This window comes from Plecotus auritus (assembly GCF_963455305.1).
Source record: "Plecotus auritus genome assembly, chromosome: 4".
In the NCBI taxonomy this organism is placed as follows: Eukaryota; Metazoa; Chordata; class Mammalia; order Chiroptera; family Vespertilionidae; genus Plecotus; species Plecotus auritus.
Window position 1 is genome coordinate 81,454,357 of NC_137775.1, and position 14,139 is coordinate 81,468,495.

Here is a 14,139-nt window from a genome sequence, read left to right on the forward strand (position 1 = left end):
CTCTATAAAAATCAGTGGAAAAATATCCTTGAGTGAGGGTTAACAACAACAAAAAAAAAAAAAAAAGGAAGAAAAGAAGAAGAAGGAATAAAGGTACGTGAAAGGCCAAAAGCTAAAAAGTGAAGGCAGACACCAAATACCTATTTCACAATTTTGCTCAGGGCCAGCTCTGTTCAGAATTTTATCCTCAATGACCCACGTTTTAAAATGGAAAATAACCGTATTTGACCTTCCCCTATCTCACGAGATTAAAGAGTGGGCAGAAGGTGGAAGATCTCTTGAGATTCTTAAATGGGCTTCAGACAACTCAATGCATTAGGATCTCCCAAACTTCCAAGCTGTGGCAAAAGGATTCCAGTTCTTAAATACAGCCTGTTCCCTTCACTTAGACAACCAATCCTTTCTATCCTTAACCGGCCTCCCACATAAAGAAACATATTTACAAATGTACAGTGCAGCTACTGCTTGGTTGAAAGGGGCTAGCATATTTTCCAATTTATGAACTCAATGAACTTTTAAAAGACAACCCATTTTTACATTGGAGTCATCTCTGAAGTGGTTTCTTTACAATTGTACATAAAATGTTTTTTACTATAAAATTGAGTTAATGTATTAAATTGAGTTAATGTATTAAATTAATGCTCTATGTCATAATAAAGGTATTAGTGCTTTAAAAACAAAAAACATCATAAAGGAAACATACTCTACTGGGAAGACTAAAAGAGGAGAGAAAGAGAGAGAGAGAGAGAGAGAGAGAGAGTTTAATGTGTTATGAAGAATAGACTGAGGATGTTACCTCAAAATTTTAACTAAAAAACAGAGTGCACTGACTCATTTGGGCATCAGGAATACATAGCATTTCTGCCACACTGGAGGACTACAGCTAATTTTCTACTTCAGCCTTCAACTTTTATGAGCAAGAGAAAGTCCCCTTTTTCCCATTAATTAATCTCCTTTGACACTTTTCACAGGATTGTGGAGTTCTACCGAAAAGGGACTTCATACCTGTCATAAGATTTTAATCTCCCTGGGGCTGGGCAAGGTGGAACCCTGAGGTCCCCGAGGCGATGTTTTTCACAATCAGCATTTCAGTCAAAGCCTTAGCCCTGCAGAAAGCCAGCGTAGTGTGGCAGAGCCCCGGGCAGCCTGTCCTGACCGGGCCCTCTGGCTCTGGTGGTGAACACAGAGCTCTCTCTCTTGGGCCTTGCTGTGTCCTTGTTGCAAGTGCCCGGTCCAGTACTCTCACCCGTGACTGCTCGCCCACTTCCAGGCCTTGCTGTGCACACTGGATGGGAAAATCTCCATTTTCTCCCAAGTGGGTTTCAGGTGAGAAGCCAGGTGATGGGTGCACATCTCATCAGACTGCATTAGGGACTGGATGGCCACCCAACTGGCCTGATGTACTAAAGAGGCCGCTGCAAAATGTTGCTGTGGAATCGCTTTAATGTCTGCGTGGACAACAGACACTTGGCGTTAGTGAATCAACCACCAGGTTCCTTAGAACTCAGACTTGCAGATCCTCAGCTCATAGAATAACACTGTTTTCCTTTGACCTAATTACAAGATGATGTTCTTAAGCATCATCATTTAGTAAAAGAGACCGTGATGACAAATTGCCTCCTCAACCGCATTGTCGGGACTCAAAAATGTGCCTGCCATTTGGAGAAAGTGTTTGCAACTTGCTGATAAAATGCAGTCTGTAGGAGCCAGCGTGGTTCGCAGGCAGTGAGCATACTCCCTTTGCAGATGCTCTGTCCATTCCCCTCTGTCCTTCATCTTCTATAAAACTCCTACAAAAAAAAAAAAAAAGGTCCAATCAGAATCAGAATGCCCTTTCCCTTATTGCCAGACTCTATGTGGTCATTTTCATCAAGCTGCTGGCTTCAGTGATATTCTAGACCTCCTCCTCAAAGCCCAGCAACAACTTCCTTATTTAAAAAAGAAAAAAAATCCACTCTAGCTGGTTTGGCTCAGTGGATAGTGTCGGTCTGCAGACTGAAATGTCCCGGGTTCATTTCCTGTCAAGGGCACATCCCTGGGTTGTGGTCTCAATACCCAATAGGGGAGGTGCAGGAGGCAGCCAGTCAATGATTCTCTCTCATCATTGATGTTTCTATCTCTCTCTCTTTCCCTCCCTTCCTCTCTGAAATCAATAAAAATACATTTTTAAAAAATCAAAAAGTTACCACACCATCACCACTGTCAACAACAAGAAAACTCAGAAATAAAAGTAACTTTCTTTAGCTTGATGAGGCTTGATGAAACACCTCCGGTGCATACTGGGTCAGTTGAATTGGGTTACATTGCATTGTTTTTGTGGAACTTTATTTGAATACTAGAGGCCCGGTGCATGAAATTCATACACCTCAGCCCGGCCTGCACCTCTTGCAGTCCAGGATCCCTCTCGCAGTACAGGGCTCTCACAGTCTGGGACCCCTAGCTCCTTACTACCTGCTGCAGTGGAGGCAAGAGAGGCTCCCGCCACCGCCTCTGCACTTGCCAGCTGTGAGCCCGGCTTCTGGCTGAGCGATGCTCCCCCTGTGGGAGCACACTGACCACCAGGGGGCAGCTCCTGCATTGAGCGTCTGCCCCCTGGTGGTCAGGGCGCATCATAGCAAACAGTCCTTCCACTGGTTGTTCTGCTCTTTGGTCAATTTGCATGTTAGGCTTTTATTATATAGTATTTACACTGAAGGACTTTAATACCCAGAGCCTTGCCAAGCTTGCTCTGCACAGGTGTCCCATACATATGGGGAAACATCTGGGGTACAAGAGGAAGAAAACATCTAGAGTGGCCTATGGGTGCTGCTGGCACCCTAACATTTAATCTGTTCTTAAACACACTGACTCCCTTCCTGGGAAGCCCTCCTGCTGAATATGACTACAGACTCTTGACCAAAGGTTCACAAACCTGTCCTAGAAAGTAGCAAAAGAAGGCTGAGAAAACACCTGGGTGTGTAGTGCTCAGGTTATTTTACAGGCTGGCCTCCGTACCATTCTGGAGAGCTTTTACATAGTAATTCCCTCTTAGAAGGTGTTCTGCAACCTGACCACCACTAGAGGGCGGAGCAGACCACATCAGTTTTCAAGCACTTTCTCCAGAGGTGAGTTTGAAAGAAAGTGGTAAAGACTAAATGCTGGGCAGACCTGTATACTTAGATATCTCTCCACCCCGTGACTTCATCCCACGGTGTGCTGGAGTGCTACGTGCTAACACAGGGGTTCTCCATCCTGGCTACACCCTCACTGGGGAGCTTCTGAAAAACACAAATGTCCAGCCCCACCACTCCTCCTTCATTCTGGTTTCATGTTTGAAAATGCTCTTTATTCTAACATAAAGTCAGGGCAGAAGCCTTTAGAGTAACTGGTATGGGACCTGGTCATATTTCACAGGGGAAACAAAAAATTCCATTTAGAATATGGGCATCACCACTTTCTTCTCGTGCGCCCCAGGAATGAGTTGAAACTTCTAGGTAGCTTTTCCTTCCACCTTCAATACTGGAGTGTTTTGTAGGTAAAATCTGTCATCACAAATAGTATGATGTTAAAATAAAAATGAAGAGGGCTGGGGATGCTGCACAATACTTATTTTTACTGTTCTCATGAGTCACCTCTTCATTTCCAGAGCTCCCCCTCAGCTGGTCATCGGTCAGGTCCTCCCTTCAGGATCCTTTGTGTACTGCTCTGCCCTCCTGGCGGGTCCCAGCCTCGCCTCTGAACACAGGGGGAGATGCTCAGCTTCCCAAGCTCCCTCTTGCTTCATCCTGGACTGTGAGTGGCCCGCTGTGCTTACTTACAGGGAACATGTGGGAACAGCAACTTGGAATTCTTCATCTTAGAGCATCTGCAAGACTTTCTTTAGCTACCAGTTACCTCCTGTCATTATTAGGCTAACACGTTACTTGCCTTTGTCCTGTTACTTAGTCTTTCAAATAACTTGCTCCTGTGATGGTTAACTTGGTATGTCAACTTGCCTGGGCCATGGGACGCCCAAGTAATCTGGTGAAACGTTATTTCTGGGTGTCAGTGAGGATGTTTCCAGGAGACATAAGCATTTGACTTGGTGGACTGAGCAAAGCAGATTGCCCTGTGCTGGTGGGTGGGCACCATCCAACCTGCTGAGAGCCTGGATAGAGCAAAAAGGCTGAGGAAGGTTGAATTCCATCTCTCTCTCTCTCTCTCTCTCTCTCTCTCTCTCTCTCTCTCTCTCTCTTGTTCTTTCTCCTCCTCTGACTGATACATTTCCCATCAGGACACAGTGTGAGAGGAGGATAGAGATAGAGGCGGTGGTGAAGATGGGGATCTAGCCCTACCACACCTCTCTGATACCCAGCAATCCCTCCCTCCAGTGTGCTGAAGGGGAGGCTTATGGCAAGGGGCCGGTCCCATAACTGTTACTCCAGCGTGGCCTGTTCTGTGCAGCAGGATGTCCTACATTGACTTAAACTGGGGCCCAAGACGGCTGCTGTTCATTAAAGTTGTCCTCTTCTGGCAAGAAAGCTGCATCAAGCAAGAACTCTAGCAGAGCCCTACTGAGAAATAGGGAGGGCTGAGCCTTTCCTCACTGGGAGCCTCTGCAGCTGAAAGGCAGAGCAGCCGCTGCTCTGGCACGTCTCTGCCACTAGAAGGCGGGGCAGAGCTGCAGCTCAAGCCTTGGATCCTGGGAGCTCCGTGTTGGGGCAGCTGCAGCAGTCAGGGACTGGAGCTCCTGATGAAACAGGCACAGAATAAATTATCCAACGAGGAAGGTGTTAGGGTTTGGCCAGTGATGTGGGCTGTGGAAGAATTCACCAATGAGAGGAGAGAGAGAGGCTGGGAGGAAATTTAGTTTACTTTCCAAGGGAGGACAGGGCCTGTGTATTGCTAGTCAATACAGGCAGGAAATAAAGGATCGCCTGCTCTTATAAAGCAGAGGCTTTTTGCTAAGCGACAGTGAAGTGGGGGGCAGGGGGGGGGGAATTCTATTGAGGATGATCAGATATCTGGGGTTGTCTTGAAAAGTTACATTTTGTTTGCTTCCCAGGAGACAGTCTGGCAGATGTCCTAAGGAGGTGTCTCATCAGTATTTTCCCCCAACCTTCTACAGCTTAGAGCAAAGGTTATGAAGACTTCAAAAGAGGCTTGTTTGAAGGGGACAGGGGAAGGGAATTTTCTAACTAGAGACTCCTTGGTGCTAATTTTCCCTGAGTTGTGAAAACAGTAGGTAGATGGAGGGGGGTGCAAGAATGCAGCCTGAAGAATAGCTTACTTGGTCCTGCTGAGCTGTTTGAATCAGAGGAGCTAAAATTTGGGGTTTAATTACCAGGTGCTTCTCATAAATTGTGGAAGGCCACCGCAAAGAGAAAGGCCTTTTTCCTGTCCTTACAGCAGGTACCTTTGCAATTTCACCAGGAGAAGAGTAGAAACTAGTGGGAAAGGGTGACAATTGATTTGAACAACTGTGAGTAATGAGACTTCTTGCAGTGAACATGACAGTAGGCTCCGGTAGAGATGTGGAGAGAAGGGAATTTGAGGTCATTTGTAAAAGTGGTTTCCCTCATTAGGCACGTGGCACATGTCCACTTTAGGGATATAAAGTTAGCTGCTCCAGGGCTACGCTGGCCTTCCTGGGTCCCATGAGACACTCCCAGTCATTCCTCCCACTTGCCCCAATGTCATGCAGCAAACCCTAAGGGAACCATCGACATAGGGTTGTTTCACAATGGGACTACCCCATCCTTTACCGAACATTTCTCCCCTGAGCACAGCACTTGGTAAGAGAATTAAAGCAGGGGGATGTGTGCTCTTGCTCTCTGAGAGTTTCCACAGAGTCCTGGACAAGCTGGAAAGAGTTTCGGGCAGCGTCCCCACAGGAAGCAGGTGGCATGCCCAAGGTAGGGTAATTCACAGAGGGTTTCTTCACTAATGTGTGGGGAAGGTGGAGGGACCCAGCAGAGAGCATGCAGGAAGTAACCCAGAGCTTTAGCAGCAGAGCAGTTACTGTCCCTGAATCCGGGACAAAGGGAGGAAGTAGTAATGGGAATGCTGCAGGAGAGAGTCACGGAGAGAAAGCCTCCTTGTGAGGGACTGGCACCTTAGGTTGCAGCCAGCACCAGGTGACCCCACAGGGAGCCCAGGGGAATATCATCCTCAGAAACGTGTCGCTTGTCACTTTCCTCAACATCACAGAGGGCACTTACACAAACCGACATGGTAAAGCAACTGCACACCAGGCCATATGGTGGAGCCTATGGCTCCTAGGCTACATACTGTACAACATGTTACTGCACAAAACAACACAGGATTAAATCAAGCACAAGAGAGAATTATGCAATCAAGGGATACAATAGCCATGAGATGTATGAGGCTGCTACCAGCATAACACTTGTACAGCAAACGTTTTTTTCATAAGTAGAAAGAGTAGACTCTAAAATAACAGTGACAGTGGGAAGGTGGTGGTGGGGGGTATATATGGGGAGAGAATAACCAGGGAACTTATATGCATATATGCATAGCCCATGGACTCAGACTATAGAGTGGTGAAGGCCTGGGAGGGGCGGGTTCCGGGTAGAGGAGGTCAATTGGAAAAGAAAACAAAGGGGACATCTGTAACACTTTCAACAGTAAAAGTAATTTTAGTAAAATAACAATGAAATATGTAGTACAGTAAATACATAAACCAGTAGTATAGTCATCCATTATCAAGTACTATGTACTGTATGTAATGGCATGTACCAGACTTTTATGCCACTGGAAGCCCAGTAGGTTGTTTCCACTAGCATCCCCCCCCACACCAAACACACGAGTAACGTGTGGTCCTATGACCTTATGGCAGCTACAATGTCCCTAGGGCGGCAATAGGAATTTTTCAGCTCCACTGTAAGCTATGGGACCTCCTTTGCATATGTGGTCTCTGATTGACAGATACGTCATTATGTAGCCTGTGACTCTATCAATGCTGACCTTACTCTCCTTCCTCCCTCCCTCCAGGTCCTTTTGGGGTCCTCATTGGCCAAGCCTAAGGGAAAACCAGAGGGCAAGGGATTCAGATGGTAGAATCCTTTTAGGTCAGACTTCTGGGGAAGACATCAAGCTGGACATAATCTCACCTGAGATAAGCCATTTGCATGTCATCCCTACGGTGTATGCAGAGGCTCACCTGGGCTCACTGCAGGCCAGTCTGGTCGGTCGCCAGAGAATAATGAGGGCTGCTGGCTGGTGTGTGGGAATTGTTTCTTCCCAGGAATCATGATGTTGAGCAGTTGTTCTCAGCCTGTGTAGTTCTTTACAGGTAATCTATCTTTTCTCTTGCTGTTTTTAAGAGCTTCTCTTTATGTTTGATAATGTGAAATTTTATTATGATGGGTCTTGGTGAGGATTTCTTTTTATTTATTTTATTTGAGGCTCATGGGGCTTTCGGAATCTCTGGAATATCACATCAGATCAGGTCACTTTTGGAAAATTCTTAGCGAATCTCTTCTACCTCTTTCCCTTTTTCTCCTTCTGGAACTTCAATGTTGGATCTTTCCATTTTGCTTTGTTAACCTGTCTGTGATATTTTCTATTTATTTTGTCTCTCCGGAGTGCAGTCTGTGTAGTTCTTCCGCTCCTTCCAGTACACCAGTGCTCTGCCTGAACCCAACCTGCTGCTCAGGACATTCACTGAATATGATTTTCATTGTTTCATGTGTGTTCAGTGAGTGGGTGTACAATACGCTTCTGTTTAAATCTACCTTGTCAGTGAATGGTCTCATCTTTAGTCATAATTCTCATTTCCTCATTTCTTTCTTCAAGGATGTAAAACATGCATGTTCTAGAAACGCTAACTTCAATATCTGAAACCTCTGTAGGCCCGACTCCTCAGCAGCTTATCTCAGCTAACTCTTGCTTGTTGGGCCTGGTTTCCTTTTTATTTTTAAAAATAATTATTTGGGTTGTGAGTTCAGAGTTCTTGGAACGCCATTTGCAGGAACGCTTTGATGCCTGGTGTTGGCGGTTTCTCTAAAAAGGGTTTATGTTTGCCTTGGTGGGTACATGGGGGATGGGCTACTACCAGCCTGGTGCAACTTCACCTTCTTGCTTTGGGATTTTGGACGCCATGCAGATAGGGTGAGTTTGATCTCCAAACTGGTGTGGGAGCTGACTTCTGTTACACATTCTTAAGGAGTTATTTTGTTGTTTCTCATTTTATTTAGAGGAAAGGTAGAGACCAGCAAAGTGCCCTACTTTTCCTCTTTGTGGGCATCCCTTTGGGACTCTGGCTTCAATGGTGGCATCCAAATATTCACCTGCCTGCTTTTGCGCCCTGTCCTCCATGGAGCTCTGCATCCCAGCGTGCTATTAAAATCAAATTTCTAGGTCCCAGCAGATGACTTTGGACCAGCCAGTGGCTTCGGTGCTCAGTTTCCTCGGCATTTTTTACTCTGTCTGTTATACATGCATGAATTTTCCTCATTCCCCTCTCAGTTGTTCTTTTTTAATCCTCACCCAAAGATATTGTTTTATTGACTTTTGACACAGAGGGAGAGAGAAAGAAACATCCACGTGAGAGAGAAACTTCGATCTGGTACAAGCCCCAACCAGGGAGGGAACCTGCAACCCAGGTATGTGCCTAACCAGGAAACAAACCTGCAACCTTTTGGTTCACGGGACAATGTTCCAACAAACTGAGCCACCTGGTCGGGCATTCCCTTATCAGGGTTAACTCTTCATTTTGAAAGATCTTCTAATAATTTTTTAATCTAGCATTCATAGGTTAAGCATAGGTTTTTAAATTATTTTTGTAATATCCTCTGAAACTTTCAGATCTGAGAAAAGAAATCTGATAGTAGTTTTTGTTTTAAACGTTGTGCCAGGTACTGTCTAAATACTAAATGAATTATGTTATTTAATCTTTAAAACAATCATATGAGGAAGGCATGATCAATTTCACACTTTATAGAGAGGCAATGAGGCTCCGAGAGAATAAATAAGAATAAATAAGGATGACATGGTTATTAATTCATGAAGCCAGTTTGTCTGATTGCCAAGTTCATGCTTTCCTCCACAGTGGACACAGTTGTCTGTCTTAAAGCGTTGGAGACTCTAGTAAATGGTAGCAGATCTCTTCATCCCTAAGCACTTAATCAAGTTGTTTGTTTCTTTGTTTTTCTTATCCAAAGTCAAACCTAAATTGGCAAGTCTCCATCAGAGTTCAAACAGCAGAACAGCCATTACAAGTCTTATAGGGATGTGGGGTGTACTATTGACCTTAGAGCTCACAGAATGGGAGGGGAGTTGTGGAGGTGAGGAAGGTGTGGATGTGGAATTGGAGGACCAGAGAGACAGTCACCCACCGGCTACAGGCTGGGCCCAGGCCTGTGGGAGCATGTGAGAAACTGCTTGTGCTGGCTGCTAAGATGTGACTGTGGGAACTTTCACCACCATCGGCTCCCAGTCCTGTGGGCTTCAGCCAAGGGCCGGCTGCTGTTGGTAGGTCAGACCAGCAGCTGGAAAGACAGGCTAGACAAGGAGCAGAGGACAGCCGGGATGAACTGGCCTCTTGTCTGCGGGTCACAGTGTCGTAGCACCACAGCCCTCCAAGAGTAAACGCCGCCTGCCCACCTGATTTCGTAGTCGCCATGTTCAAGCTTTTCTCTACTTTTTACCCCATGTGTGCGTCTCCAAGCAATACGGATTATCTTGAGTTGTACGTAAATTTTGAATATCTCATACAAATGAAAGCATGCTACATACATACTTTTGAGGCTGTGTTTTATTTATTTTTTAAATATATTTTTGTTGATTTCAGAGAGGAAGGAAGAGGGAGAGAGATAGAAACATCAATGATGAGGGAGAATCATTGATCAGCTGCTTCCTGAATGCCTCTCACTGGGGACTGAGCCCACAACCCAGGGATGTGCCCTTGATCAGAATCAAACCTGGGACCCTTCTGCAGGCCGATGCTGTATCCACTGAGTCAAACCAGCTAGGGCTTGAGGCTGTGTTTTAGCTCAGCAGTATGCCTGACAAGTCATTATATGTATCTGAAGCGCTAATCTGTGTAACATAACATTGAATAAGTGACTCACACTTTATATTATTCCTTCCCCTTGTTGTGGTCACTTAGTTTCTTTTCAGGGTGTGGAGATGATAAACAATGCTGCTATAGTCCTCTTTTACTTGTATGCTTGTGCACTAAGCATACATCTCTCCAAGTTATTTGTCTAGGAGTGCTCTGTGCCCTGGGAGGTGGCTCTCTCTCTATTACTTCATGGTAAGAACTATGTACCCCAGTGCTCCCCTGCCTTCTGGCAGATTGGAAGCATTAGAGCTATTAAGTAGTCTGTCTTGCACTCATGGATTTGAGCAATTTTTGTATATTCTGTGAATTAGCCTTTGATTGAGGATATGCGTGCCACATATGTCCTCCTACCCTGTGTCTTCCCTTTTCACTTTTTATGATGCAACTTGATGAATATCAGTTATTAATTTTAAGGTAGTAACAAGTATCAAATTTTACTCGGTGGTAAACACCTTCTGTGTTCTGTTTAAGAAAACCTTTCTGCCCTCGCCAGTTTGGCTCAGTGGATAGAGCATTGGCCCACACACTGAAGGGTCCTGGGTTCCATTCCTGTCAAGGGCATATGTGGGCTCGATCCCCAGTATGGGTCGTGCAGGAGGCAGCTGATCAGTGATTCTCTCTCATCATTGCTGTTTCTATCTCTCTCTCACCTTCCTTCCTCTCTGAAATCAATGAAAATACATTTTTTAAAAAAGAAAGCCTGCAAGCTATGAAAGAGTGGAATCAAATATTCAAACTACTGACAGAGAGAAATTACTATCTAATAATAGTGTATCCAGCAGAGTTAACCTTTAGATATGAAGAAGAAATGAAGACTTTTATAGACATACAGAAGCTGAGAGAATTTACCACCAGTAGACCTCCGTTACAGGAAATAATAACCTCAAACAAAGAACAACCTCTAAGTAAGATGACTAACAGAGAGACAGAAGCAAGATATTACAATCCTTTTTTAAAATAAGGTACTATACACTTACGTATACATAAAGGTGAAAAGAGGTAAAAACATCACAGAAGAGAGAAGAAGACAATAGCTACTGCAATTCGGAAATGAACGCACAGCATGAATAAGGATACTTTGTGGCAACAAAGACATAAAAGGGGAGGGGATAAAGGTCTGAATCTGCCAAGGGGGGTGGAGATAAGATGTATTCAGAGGAAAATCGACTACTGAATAAATGAAACTTTCTTTTGCATAAACCTAATGGTAACAAAAAAATCCCAAAAAACTAAGATATATAATTTTTAAAAAGAAGAAACAGAGGAAACAATTATAGAACACCACCAAACTGATAAAACAAATGGAAACACAAGAGGAAAGAAACAATGGAGACTCAGAGCTACCAGAACACAAAGACAAAATGCCTATAGAAAATCCTCATCATCAATGATCACCCTAAACGTAAATGGACTGAACTCGCCAGTAACAAGGCATAAGGAGTAGATACAATCAAAAAAACAAAACCGAACCCTATGCTGCCCTTGGGAGACACATCTCAGCCGCAACGACAAATACGGACTTAGAGTGAAAGAGTGGAAAATGATTCTCCAAGCAAATGGCATACAGAGAAAAGCAGGTACAGTCATACTTAGTCTATCTGACAAAATAGATTTCGAGATAAAATAAGGTAACGAGACAAAAAGGGACATTTTTTAGTGATCAAGGGACATGACATCAAGAAGACATAACACTTGTCAATATATACACACCCAATCAGGGAGCACTAAAATATATATAGAAATCCCCATTGACAGCTATGACAGATCAAACAAAATCAATACAGAAATATCAGCCTTAAATGACACCCTAGAACAAATGAACTTAATTGACATTTACAGAGCCTTTCCTTCCAGAACCTCATGTTATACATTCTTCATTACTGCACACGGAACATTCTCAAAGACAGACCATACGTTGGAACACGAAACTCGCCTCGACAAATTTAAGAAAATTGAAATCATACCAAGCATACCTTCCAACCACAAGGCTTTAGTCTCTCATTGTGCTGAAGGACAAAGGCAACCTCTGACATCCCAGTCACAGCAGAAATGATTGTGTCCCAGGGGCAGTTGTGGAGGTCTTGCAGGTGCTGTCGGTCAGCACCACCATCAGAGACCTGAGGGAAGCAGGGGCCAGGTGGGTGCTAACTCTCATCTCCATTCATCCACAAGCTGTCCCTGCAGAAACCTGGCAGGGTCTAAAGAAGGGTGAGGTGACCTCAGACTTGACTAAGAGCAAGCCAGCCTGCAGACTCCTCGCTGGGTGTGAGACCATGCCTGGTGCAGGTCAGTCAGGCCAAGGCACACCTCCGGGGGTTAACACAGTGAGTGCATTCTGGTTTTCAAATTCACGTTCAGTTGTAGTTGATATGCAGTATTATGTTAGTTTTGGGGTCCAACATAATGATTCAACATTCATATACTTAGAACTGATCACCACAGTAAGTCTGTAGCCGTCTCCCACCACAGATGGTCACTGTAATATCACTCCCTATGCTATCATTTATTTTGTAACAGGAAGTTTGTACTTCTTAATCCCCTCCCCCTTTTATGCCCATTGCCCCACCCTCTCTCCAAAGTTATTCATTTTAACTCAAGTTAGAAAAGTGGTGTAGGAAGTATTGTTGTGCATGTAGGATGAGCAACATATACCCATAGTTTGCTTCAGGGACATTTTAACTCTCTTGCTCTCTGTACTATAATCCTAACAGATCTAGGCCTCCAGGCCATACCGTAGGATGTCCCATTAATTCAGGTCATTTACCACATCGTGTGGACGGAGATGGAGGGGCTACAGGGGTAGGTAGGGTGGAGGCCTTAGTAAACCACATGCACTCCCAAAGGTGCAAGATGCACCTCACAGAGACCCGGGCAGTGGCCGCCTGGGTTCAGTGCTAGGTGTCAGGGTGAGGACCAAGCTGGGGTATTCTCTGCACAGTAAGACACACGGCTGCATCTTGCACCCTCATTGCAGAGAAGGCAGGGTATTGTCTGGTCAATCTCTTTGGATTCTAACACCATGTTCCACTCCTAGGCATGTTGACTGGCCCATATTCGGGGTGACATAGGAGGCTGCCAGCTCTGAATGGGACTGGGACCTGGCAGGATGTGGCAGCGGATCCACATCACGGTGCAGTCAGCCTCCATCCAGCAGACCCCCCGGCGCTGGGGTCAGTGGTGGGAAAGATGCTGTGAGGAGCTAAACCAGGTACCAGTGGAGCAGCACAGTGCTGGCCCCGGGGGTTCAGGGGTGAGGCCCCATCATCCACAGCAGACACATATACCCACTCGGAAGCTACTCTGGGTATGTTACTGGGACCTGAGAAGACAGAGCATGTGGCCATGGGACACCAAACAACCATGTGACTACAAGTGACCACATGGCCGAGTTCTGGGTCCCCCACGAGGTCACAACTCCACAGGTCACCAGCCCATCATAAGGTGAACAAGGCACACCTCTCAGCTGAGACTGAATCACGTCTGCACCCACCAGAAAACACCCTCCCCTGATGAGGCTGTGAGCAACCAAGCAGACAGACCAACTTCAGCCAGCCTGCATCACCCGTCAGCCCAGGACGGGCAGGACGGGCATAGGACTGGAGGGACCTCATGGCAGAGATGAGGCGACACAGGTCCAGCAGCACTGACTCCCTCTTACCAAGGCTGTCCCAGCTGCTGCCACCTCTGCATGTCCAGATGTCAGAGTGAGACCAATACCGGGCCCTTACGTGGCTGTTTCCTTAGGTGACCAACTAGCCACCACGTGACAAGGTGACTACAGTGAGCCCTGCCCTCTTGGAGGGTCAGAGGGTCATCTTCACAGGATAGTCCCCTAGTCCATGGTGGGCTCTCCTTCCCTGTGCTCAGAACTTCAGCCAGAACCAGAATGTGGGTCTCCAAATGCCTGATCCATGGGCTTGGGCCTGCTCTTAGACAGTATCAGACCTGGGGACCCAGGTCCCAGTGAAGGAGGTGCAGGCTGGGCTGTGACCATGGGATCCCCTGGTCATATCCCATCTGCACCGTCCAGGGCTGCCGGCCACACAGGACCCTGGACAGGTGTCTGAAGTCGCGATGGAAGTTCCAGCTCTGAGGAA